An 11,680-nucleotide genomic window follows, 5' to 3' on the forward strand; every position below is an offset into this window, starting at 1 on the left:
GGCTGGGAGGCCGCTGTCCGCCGCTGGGTAGGGGCTCAGAGCCTGTTGTTTTTATGTTATTATAAACAGAATGATTAATAAGTGATAGCATCGTAAATAATCAAAGCTGCCTCCCAGACCAGATATACCCAGAAGCGGCTTATTGTGACCTGAGGAGGGAGATGGACAGGATCCAGAAGAATGCAGACAGGGACAGACAGACACAGGGACAGACAGAGAGGGGTGGGGGCAGAGGGAAAAAGGAAGCAGTAGGTTCAAAAAGAGACAGGGAGACAGGGACACATGACAGACAGACAGACAGTAGTAGGAACAAGGGGACAGACGTATGGACAAAGCCCAAGGCTGATGCAGGGACAGAGAGAGCCATGGACACACCAGACTCACGGACAGACGCAGAGACACAGGCGGACATGGGGACAAGGAACGGATGAGATGATAAGGTCAGGACGGACGGAGATGGAGGGAGGGGTGAAGGAAGCCGAGAACCGTGACCCGGAGCACAGGGGGGCCAGGGTGGCGGACAGAGTCGGGAAGACCCGTGGAAAGTGGGCAGAACATTCAGGGGGAGGAGGTGGAGGGCAGCTCAGCCCGGGCGGCTCAGGCGGTTCAGCGTCCCGCTCAGCTGGAGTCACGATCCCGCAGTTGATGAGTTCGAGCCCCCCCCTCCCCCGCCCTTGGGCTCTGTGCTGGCGGTGTGGAGCGGGCTGTAGATATTCTCTCTCTTACTCTCTTTCTCCGGCCCCGCCCCACTTGTGCGTGGCTCACTCTCTCTCTTTCTCTCTCAAAATAAATAAATAAACTTAAAAAAAGAGAGGAGGACGTGGAAGAAGAAGGGGAAGGGAGGAAACGGATGGAAAGCAAACCAGGCCGGCCGCTGGGGAGCCCCTGACCGGGCAGGGTCGGGAGAGGCTCAGGGTTAGGAGTGGGGCTCAGGAGCCAGACAGCCGGGCCCCCAGCTGGTTCCGCCACTTGTGAGGAGCTGAGCGCCCTCAGGCATGGTACTTAGCCTTTCTGTGCCTCGGTTTCCCCATCTGCAACACAGGGCAGACAGACGCAGCACTCGGCCGCCCATCAGGGGTCCCCCAGCACCTTGACGTGCCTGCGGTGACAGAAGCACGTGAGGTGCTCCCAGTGGCCCCCACCGCGTCATGTGAGAATGAGTGTGGGCTGGGCCCGGGGACAGCTTCTACCAAACAGGACACGGCACAAGTGCCAGGATGTCACTCTGAGATCCAGGTGCCAAGGCCCAGATGGTTTCCACGTCCGGAGCTCTGGCTCCAGCGCAGAGGACAGCCCCAGGCCAGCCGAGCAGAGGCCTGCGAGGCGAGGCACAGAGCCCTCCAGCTGCCAGCCACCGGCATGACCTCAGACGGACCCCTGGGGGCTGGCCTCGGGAGGCCCAGTCAGCCTCAGGGCCTGGCTCAGTCGCACCCCCATTCCCCGCCCACAAATGAGACAACGTGTGTTGTTTTAAGCCCCCCATCTTGGGGAGGGGAGGCTTTGTTACGCAGCCGTAAATACCAGGCGCAGACTTGGGGACATGGCCACAGCTATGTGGAAACAGGGGTGGGCTTTGGGAGAAGGCAGAAGGTGGGTGCCGAGCGGGCGTTCAGGGGGGGTGTTCTCCCCAGACAGGTTGTGGTGGAGGCCCAGACGGTGAGCCCACGGCGAGGATTCAGACACCAGCACACGATCAGAAGGGGGTTCCCGTTACCTCTTGACGGAACGTTAGGCAGCAGCCTTGGGGAATGTACCCGTGAACTTGGTGCCAAGCCAAGTGTTAGAAGGTGCCCCTTGGCTTCCTCCTGTTGCTTCTGGTGAAACGCCGGCCCGCCAGCCCGGCCAGGGACGCAGTGCCCTACTGCTGCTGTGGCAGTTCTCCACAAGCTTGGTGGCTTACACAGCACAGATGCATCACCTTCATTTCGGAGGCTCAGAGGCTAACACAGGTCTCATCAGCCTAGGGCCATGGCACCAGCGGGCTCGTGCTGTCCGAGTGGAGAGTCTGGCCCTCCAGGCCCTCCCTTCGTAGTTTCTAGAGCCCACCTGCTCTCAGTGGCTCCTGGCCGTGGAGCAGCTTCCGGTACCTTTCTCTCTGGGACCCGGGGTTCCGCCACCACGTCGCTCTTAACTCTGCCTCCCACCCACCTACCTCCCCTGGTAAGGACTCCATGATTGCACTGGGCTCATCCGGATGCTCAGGACGATCTCCCTGTCTCTCGAGGCCCTCGGCTTCATCACCACGTCAAGTGCCACGTTGGCAGGTCCCACAAATCGGAATATGGATGTCCTTCTGGAGGGCTGTTCTTCCGTCCAGCACACCTGTCTTCTAGCATCTACCCTACTGTGCTTGGCATGTCTGACCATCTCCATCCCCAACCAGGCTGTGAGCTCCGCAGGAGGCCATCTGACAGGGTGGCTGGGATCCTACCCAGAATCTGGTTTTAGAGACGTGGGCACCCATGGCCTGACACAGCTTCTTACTAATGACACACCGCTTAACTTCCCTGAGCCTCTGTTTCCTCGTCTGGGGGCTGGAATACCGGTGCCTACAGGCTCTGCATTTTGCTGGTTACGCTCGCCACTGGGCCAGCAGCGCCTGCGACAGTCTGGAATCACAGCCGGGGCCTAATAAAGATTTACTGAATGAATAAAAAGCAGTACCTACTTCATAAGGCTGTTGCACGGATTTAAAGAATAAATGAGGGGCACCTGGGTGGCTCTGTCCGTGAAGCGTATGACTCTAGATTTTGGCTCAGGTCATGAGCTCGTGGTTCATGAGTTTGAGCCCTGCACCAGGCTCTGCACTGATAACTTGGAGCCTGCCTGAGATTCTCTCTCTCCCTCTCTCTCTCTGCCCCTCCCCTGCTCGCTCACTCTCTCTCTCTCTCTCTTTCTAAGTAAATAAATAAACTGATGAATAAATGATACAGAGTGCATAGCACAGGCTGGGCAAGTCAGGGGGCCCCCACCTGTCAGCCAGGATCGTTATCAGCGGGGGTGGGGAGACACAGAGGGAGGGAGACATACAGACAGAGACCTCGGCAGATAGGCAAGAGCAAGAAGGGCAGAAACAGGAGGAGAAGGTGAGGGAAGGAGGCAGGGGACCAGCTCACCTGGTCTCTCACATCCTCTCTGGAGCAGCAGGGGGGCCTGCCTGGAGGCAGCGTCAACAAGCCATAAATTATTTGTTCATGTAACCCTGCATCCTAGAACCGGGGCAGGTGGAGACAAACAGATTCCTGTGGGGCTGGATACAGAGAGAGAATCCAAAAGGGTGTCAGCCAGAGGCAAAATGAGAAGCTCCTGGGTGCTAGATTGCCCCATCTGTGTGATTCGTGAGCACTCACTAGATACTAGGTGCTCTGCTACGTGCCACGTATATAAAACCTCTCACCAACCCTGCGGAGAGGGAAGTATTCTTATTACTGCCCTTTTACAGTTGAGGAAACAGAGGCACAGAGATGTTAAGTAACTTGTCCAAGGTCACCCAGCTAGCAAGTGCTGGAGAGAGATTCAATCCCAGACGGGTTGGCTCCAGATACCGTGCTTAGAGTCACAATGCTGCTCTTCATGAAGTCCAGAAATTCTTAACCCACAGTCCACAAAAAGCTCCCTCCTGAGCTATATGCGACCCCCTCCAATTTATATATAAAATTCCAGTGACCTGCAGAGGTACACATATGTCTATGCCTGGGGCAGCAATCCACAACTTATATCAGATTCCCTTAGGGGTTTATAGCTCCAAAAACCATCTCACAACAATCTAGTGTAGCTCACCTCTCCTCATACCCATTTTACAGAAGAAACTGATCCCCAAAGAGATCATGCCTGGCCCAAGGTGAGTCAGAAAATGAATCTTGGAATTCCTGGGCCGTGTCCAGGACTCCCCTCCTGGGTGAGATGATGGCCCCCCAAAGATTCCCAGGGTATGCCAGGGTAGCCTCTCTGGGCCCGGGGCTCATTATCCTGTGCAAACAGCTGTAGCGGGATACCATTACCCAACACTGAATCCCTACACTTCCCGTCACCACCCGACAGTGAACCCACTAGGCTCCCCGTCCTGGAGGATACCCAGGCAAGGAAGGCAGGGAGAGCTTAAGAGTTGCCAAGGTACAGGGACACCGGGGTGGCTCAGTCAGTTGAGTGCCCGCCTTCAGCTCAGGTCATGATCTCACAGTCAGTGGGTTCACGCCCTGCATCGGGCCCTGCCCTGACAGTGTGGAGCCTCCTTGGGATTCTCTCTCTCTCCCTCTCGCCCTCTGCCCCTCCTCCATTTGCATTTTCTCTCTCTCAAACACAAATAAATAAACTGAAAAAAGAAAAGGCTATTGCAGTGTCCACATGAATCAAGAATGGGAGACAGGCTGTCCCCCTAAAAGATGCTGAGCAGACAAGACCACTCATCCACTAATCTCATCGTGTCCCCATGTATCAGTTAGCGGCTGCCAGGAAGATGCTGTGTAACAAGCCTCACCCAGGGTAAAACAGTCACCTCTCTCACTCACAGGGCTGCAAGTTGACCACAGAAGGTCTATTCTCTGTGTCTCATATTGAGGCAAACTCCAGGGGCAGTGACTCTGTGGGGAAAGCCTTCCCCACTCCATGAGGCAGAAGGTCCCCGAGTGGCAAGCAGAATACACGGTGCCCCTCAGGGCTGGGGCTCAGGACTCCCATGCTGCTCACGTTCAATTGGCTGGAGCAAGTCTCTGAGCATGACTGATATCGAGGGGCGTGGTGGGAATAGTTTCCAAAAAGCTAAATGACTCTATGATATGTGCTTTCCATACATTATCTGCCTTAAATCTCACAATTCTAAGAGGAAAAGACATTGGCCTTTCTCCATTTTACAGATGAGGAAACCAAGGGTCAGAGTGGTGATGTAGTTTATCCCGAGGTAATAGAGAACTATCAGAATAGGGGCTGGAACCCAAAAGGCACCTTCCCCACACTCTTTTGCCTCCCCAAAACTAAGGCACAATTCAGGGCCAGAGGATTCACCTCTGGGGACCCTAGTCCACACAACCCCAGAGGGGGAAACTGGGCTTTCAGCTGGGTGAGTTTAGGCAAATCACTTCCAGTCCGTGCACCTCAGTCTCTCCATCTGTGAAATGGAGACGCTAACACTTTCCTTAGGCAGATGTGAAGATTCAAGATAAGGGATGCCACACACTGGCACGTGGTATGCTGTCAACAGAACTGGGAAGCAGTGACTCCCGGGTAGTATGCACCCAGGGGGCGATGGTCTCTTCCAGGACGGCCATGTATGTCACCCTCACACCCTGCTCTCCACCTTCCCCCACCTCTCCAAAAAAAATCACAGTTGGCCCACAGCTAGAAAGGACCATGCGACCGGGCGACAGCATCCATCTTCCAAGACTCTTGTCTGTTGTGCTGACAAAGAAACAGCCTGCGGAGCGTTTCAAGCCCATTTGGCAAATGCGATTAATTTTGTCTGCGTGAACATGTCTTTTCCTGAGTGTCCATACAGACATGCAGACAGAAGGAGAAAGGGACAGAACGAAGGGGCTGTTAACGGCACTGCTTTGCCAGTGATGGGGGGGTTCTGGGGGTGGTCTCGACCCTGTCCTGTCACCGTCCCGGCAAGCAGACTGGGGTCCACCAACATGGCACTCTGGCAGAGAAAACTCTGGGGCTCTCACGCGCACTGTGGTCCCTGAGCTCCTTGCTGCACCTGCAGGGTGTGACATCCCACCCTCTGCCTCAGGTCATCAGGCTGCCGGCACATCTCTGATGTAGGCCCTGAGCCAGGCCTGACCACAGCGGACAGAGCTAGAATGAGCCTGGCCAACCCCGGGCGAGTACCACACATGCTTAGAGGGGGCCTTGACAGCTTTCACCCAGGGCCCCCGCCTCTCCGGACCCTGGCCTGATCCACCCAGCAGGGAGGTTCTCTCTGAGGAGCCCCCAGGCTTCTTTCTGGCGCCCCCTTGGCCATTCTCTGACTTTCTTAACACCGCTCTGCCCCATTACTCGTGATCCCCAAAGCCAGCAGGCCTGGGCCAGCCCACAAACCTCTCCCCGGAAACTGTCCCTCTGCCCATAGCCACGTTGGACCACATGACCCTGATAGGCACAGCCGCAAGCCAATGAAAGCGGGTCACTCTGACCTTCTCTGTGCACTCATACTGAGTCCCGGTTGCAAAAGACAGACCTACTCAAGCCGGCTTAAGCAAAATGGGAATGTATGGGTTCATGGGAACTAAGTTCCTAGGGGAGGGGAGACTGAGACTTAACTGGACCCGCGGCCCCAAAACAAAAATTTACTGAGACTCTGTCTTGACTCTGTTTCCCCCTCGGTTGGCTCTATTCTTCAGTGTCATGGGTGACCTCTAGCACCGCTAGGCTACCCTATAGCCACTGCAACTGAGTGCCAAGACAGTGTCTCTCTCTCCCCCAAAAGTCCTAGCAAAAGCTCCAAGGTGAGGACCTCACCAAACTCACATGATCAGCCTGGAAAACAAAATCACAGTGGCCAGGGCCCAGGAGGTGGTGGTTGACCCTGCCTGGGTCACAGGCTCATTCAGGGAGCTGGGGCACGGGGAGGGGGAGATTCCTGCCCCAGCTGGACGCACTCAGGGGCGAGGGGTAGGAAGGCATTCCCCAATAGAATCAAGGAGCTGCTACCAGAAGATGATAGACGGCCCCCAGCAGACATTCTGCTCGTTTCTCCGGGATCAGGACTCCGCACCTGTTACTGGGGGCTCATCCCATTGATGGAGACATGAGCCAGGAATCTGCAAGCCAGTGATGCGTGCAGAGAGGCAGAGAAAGCCTGTCTGCAGAGAGCATGAAAAATAAAACAGGACATATGGAGCAAGGAGACCTAGATCACTGAACATTTTTAACTTCTCGGTCCCTTGTGAGGCCAGACTGACGACTTTTCCATTAAGCCGAGGAGGGAAGAGGCTCGGCCCAGCAGGCGTTTTCTTCAAGGAGTGACAACCCTGTTTCCCTTTGCGGAAACACCCCATCTCCCTCTCGGTTCACGTGGTCCAACGGGGGCTGGCCCCACCCCTCGCACCAAACCCAACAGGGAGCATGTGACCCTGCCTAGCCAATCATCTCGCTCCAATACCTCTTCTGGTCAGTGATTGGTTCAGGGGCAGGCACATGAACAAAGCCAGGCCAATAGAACTCGACTTCCAGGGCCTTTGTTGGAACCTGTGGGCGGAAGATGGCTTCTTAGGACCATGGGAACGAGGGCTGTTGTCACCCTAAAGCCCTAAGGGGGCCTGAGGAAGAAGCCCGCTGGCAGGGAAGTGCACGTGACAGGTGGAAACATATTCCGAGGACACTATTTGAGCTTCTTTGATTTTTAAATGTTTTCATTTATTTTAGAGAAAGAGACAGGGCAAGCAAGGAGGGGCACAGAGGGAGATGCACACACACAGAGAATCCGAGGCAGGCTCTGAGCCGGATGCAGAGCTGAGCTCCTAGACCATGAGATCATGACTGACCGGAAGTCGGCGCTCAACCCACTGGGCCACCCCAGGGCCCCTGTTCAACCCTCCACATTCAGCTGTGCCTGGAGACACACTCGATCCCCTGGAGCCAATGCAAAGCAATGAATACCTTTCTTTTCCCCCTTAATAAGTTAAAATCGGAGTTTCTGTCACTTGTAATTCAGAGAGTCCTGATTAATAGACTCTCCCTCAAGCCATGCTCCTCCCTTAAGTTCCTACTGTTTGCTTAGTTACCCATGAGGAAGCAGGTTGAAATCCGAAGGCACAGTAGGGGCCTGAGGAGGGCGCCTGTCCCCGGAGAGTCTCAATGGCAGGTCCCAAGCGCCACCAGCTATCTGTGGGATCCAGCCTTCCCCTTCGGAGACAAATCGACCCGAGGTGCAGCGTGGCCCCACAGCTCTACGCAGCCCATCCGGTGGGTTTCGGAGTTACGTCTCCCGTCCACATCCTGGTACAAAGCCTCCCGAGCCCTGTACCTAGGCCTCCTTTGCCGCCCGTCGCTCCAGGAGTGAGAATGCGGTTAAGACCCGAGGGCACTGCCTGGTCCCTCCTTGTCTCCTCATAGGGAGGTTACAGAAGGGACGCGGTCCCGGGCTCTCCTCCTGCGGGTGCCGCAGGCCATGTTATAGACAACCAGGCTCCTGGTCGGCCTGACTCAGGGACCCAGCAGCCGCCTGAACCCTGCTCCCGCTGCATTCCCCCCACCCCCGTCACCCCCAGCCAGAGCGCTGGGAACCAAACTGTCACAACACACCGGAAGTGTCCGCTCTGCCCTTTGTGAGCCAGCACGGTGAGCGTCATGCAAAGAGCACCGGCTTTGACGTCCCGTCTGGGACCCCGGGCAAGTCACTTACCCGCTCTGAAACTTCGTCCCCTCCAGGGCCTGCTACGTGTTGCACGGAAGGAAGGCCGGATGCACGAAGGAGGGCCAGAGGGAGGGCGGGAGGGAGAGAGACACCAACCTAGCGTTACATTCAACGTGTTACAGATACTTGGTGCTCACTCCTTCCCTCCTACCACATCTCCCATTTTTGCAACCTGACAACCCAGCCACTTTCTGCGGTTTTCCCGAGTTCGGATTGCTGCCAGAGAGACGGCAAAGCAGCAGCTTGGTGGTTCCAAGCCGCGAGAATCCCGAAGACGACCTTCAGATGACCTTCGGACACAGCTTCCCCTTAGGCCGTCTAGTCCATCCTGGAAATCCCAGGCAGATGGACAGACAGCACAGACAGCCTGACAAGGCCTTGAAGCCCCGCCCACCCGAGACTGCAGGCGGCGGAAACAGGTGCTTCTGTTTACGGAACACCTATGTTGTGGCAGGATGCAGACTGGTACAGACTCATGCCAGCCCACAGCTGGGTTTTGTTTGGCCTGATAGCTGTTTCAATATTTGAATAACTTCCCAACATTTAAATAGCAGAAAATCTAACATCGACCATCTCTTTTAACAGTCGAGAGATTCGGACTCACATAGCTGGATAGTAGCAGCCCTCGTTGACTGGCATGGATCCCCAGTTACCATAGTCCTACCCCAGCCCCTTCAGACATCTGAGTGTAACACTTGTGATGTAATAATAGTCAGTTCCAGCATATAGATTAGAAAGGAAGACATGAGGGGCGCCTGGGTGGCTTAGTCAGTTAAGCGTCCGACTTTCGCTTAGGTCATGATCTCGCGGTTCGTGAGTTCGAGCCCTGCGTCGGGCTCTGTGCTGACTGCCAGCTCAGAGCCTGGAGCCTGTTTCGGTCTGTCGCTCCCTCTCTCTCTCTGACCCTCCCCTGCTCACGCTGTCTCTCTCTCTCCTAGAAATAAATAAAACATTAAAAAAAAAAAAGAAAGGAAGACATGAAACTCCCCCTGTTTGCAGATGACATGATTATCTATGTGGAAAATTCCAAGGAGTCCACACGCGTGCGCGCGCGCACACACACACACACTCACACTCACACTCCAAGAACTAATAAGTAAGTTTGGCCAAGTCACAGGTTACAAGAGTAACACACAAAAATCAATTGCATTTCTAAACACTAGCACTGAACAAGTGAAAATGGAAATTAAATGCCATTTACAATTGCTCAGAAAAACGAAATGCAGGGGCATAAATCCAGCAAAATATTAGAAGGACTCTATGCTGCAAACCACAAATGGTTTCTTTGATGAAAGAAATCAAAGGAGATCTAAGTAAATGAAGAGATATACCGTGTTCATGGATTGGAAAATTCAGTATAGTAAAGATGTCCGTTCTCCCCAAATTGATATACAAGTTTAGCATAATTCCTATCAAAATCCCAGCAAGATTTTCTTTGTAGATAAAAGCAAGCTGACTCTAAAATGTATATGGAAAGCCAAGAAACTAGAATTCGAACATTTTGAAAAAGAACAAAGCAGGAGGAGCCATACTACCCACTTTTAAGACTTAGTATATAAGAGGCACCTGGGTGGCTCAGCTGGTTAAGCGTCCAACTCTTGGTTTTGGCTCAGGTCATGATCTCACAGTTCGTGAGTCTGAGCCACTTGTCAGGCTCAGCACGGCTGGTATGGAGCCTGCTTGGGATTCTCTCCCTCTCTTTCTCTCCCTCTCTCTCTCCCTCTCTCTCCTTTTCTCTGCCCCTCCCCCACTCACTCATGGGCACATAAGCTCTCTCAAAATATATTTTTAAAAAAAGACTATACAAAAATTAGGACAGTGTGTTACTGCTAGAGGGACAGACAGATTAAAAAATGGAACAGAATAGAAAACTCAGAAAAGGCCACACACAGGTACAGTCAACTGATTTTTGAAACAAGTGCAAAGGCCATTCAATTGCGGAGAGATAGTTTTCTCAATAAATGGCGCTGGTGCATTTGGATCGCCATAGGCTACAGTTTTAAATAAAACATGTAATGAGAGAAGGGATATCACTGTTTTTGTACATAGCTCAACATCAGGCACCTAGAACAGTAACTGGCACCTAGGAAGCGCTTAATATTTGTCAGATGATGAGTAGTCCTAAAAGCTACTATTGTCTCAACACCGTGTCCGGGAACAGGTGGTGGTGTTATCTGCATATGATAGAAGGGACCTTTGAAGCTCAGAGAGGTCAGAAGACTTGCACAAAATTCGATGAAGAATCTGTCTGAGGGGGCGCCTGGGTGGCTTAGTTGGTTAAGTGTCCAACTTTCGCTTAGGTCATGATCTCGTGGTTCGTGGGTTCAAGCCCCGCATCGGGCTCTGTGCTGACTGCCAGCTCGGAGCCTGGAGCCTGTTTCAGTCTGTGACTCCCTCTCTCTCTGACCTTCCCCTGCTCACGCTGTCTCTCTCTCTCCTAGAAATAAATAAAAATATTTAAAAAAGAAAAACAAAAAAGAATCTGTCTGAGCCCAGGACACCTGCTGCTGCTTTCCAAAGCCTTTCGGGGTGGGGTTCTCAGACCCCCACACCAAGCCACCGCTGTCCCTCTCACCAAACCTGCCTCTCCCCGCCTCTGCTCGGAGCCTGTCAGCATATGTGGCTTAAAGACCAGGGTCTCCCGTGGGGCACTGTGCACCAAGCCAGCTCATTTATTCATTAATTTGCTCTCCATATTTCCAAACAGAAAGCGGCCGTTCCAGGCAAAGCAAATCAATACTGTGCTCCGTGATTCATCTTCATTCGTACCACATCCCCACACTGTCCCCGGTGCTGTTCACCCAGCCTCCTCCTGATGGCTTCCTGGATGCTGACGGATAGGATTCTCGGAGGCAGCCATGCCACGTTAGCAGATTAAATCATTAATACCTGCATCGGTCATTTTTACGAGCCTCCCTTACCCCAGACTCGTCACCACCCTCGTGTTGAGTACACTGTTAGTGAGCTGGGCAGCCACGGCGAAGATGGAATTGCCACTCCTGGGATTTTATTGGCTGCGAGCTTAGAGATATTGATTCCCCCCGCCCCTGCTTTTCTGAAATCAGGTGTCCTGCCCAGAGTTGCAGGAATTATTGAGATGGGAGATGAACATAGACTTGCTGATGCCCCCTGCTCTGTGTGCCATAGACTTTGCTTGTTTTCCTGCAGAGGGAAGAAAGGTGATCTCCTCACATTCGTTCTGTTGGTACAGTTTAAAATAGAGCAGTCGGGCGCCTGGGGGGCTCAGTCGGTTAAGCGTCCGACTCCTGATTTCAGCTCAGGTCACGATCTCATGGTTGGTGAGTTCGAGCCCCTCCTCCGGCTCTG

General features: G+C 53.7%; 1 long non-coding RNA gene across 2 annotated transcripts in view; it reads right to left on the reverse strand.

Annotated features, from left to right (window-relative positions):
• Window positions 1-9,017, reverse strand: part of LOC120249050 — a 16,494-nt gene extending 7,477 nt beyond the window's left edge. The window contains exons 1-3 of one of the 2 annotated variants that reach the window (XR_005532760.1): window positions 8,958-9,017; window positions 8,342-8,370; window positions 3,117-3,250 (exon numbers count right to left, since the gene is read on the reverse strand). This is a non-coding gene — a long non-coding RNA (uncharacterized LOC120249050). Of the gene's footprint in view, window positions 1-3,116; window positions 3,251-7,721; window positions 8,170-8,341; window positions 8,371-8,957 lie in introns of those variants that run through there. The other variant, XR_005532759.1, reaches the window with a different exon arrangement.
• Window positions 9,018-11,680: the final 2,663 nt, after the last annotated feature.

The sequence above is a fragment of the Hyaena hyaena genome, unplaced genomic scaffold (assembly GCF_003009895.1).
Source record: "Hyaena hyaena isolate Hyena2069 unplaced genomic scaffold, ASM300989v1 scaffold_624, whole genome shotgun sequence".
Classification (NCBI taxonomy): domain Eukaryota; kingdom Metazoa; phylum Chordata; class Mammalia; order Carnivora; family Hyaenidae; genus Hyaena; species Hyaena hyaena.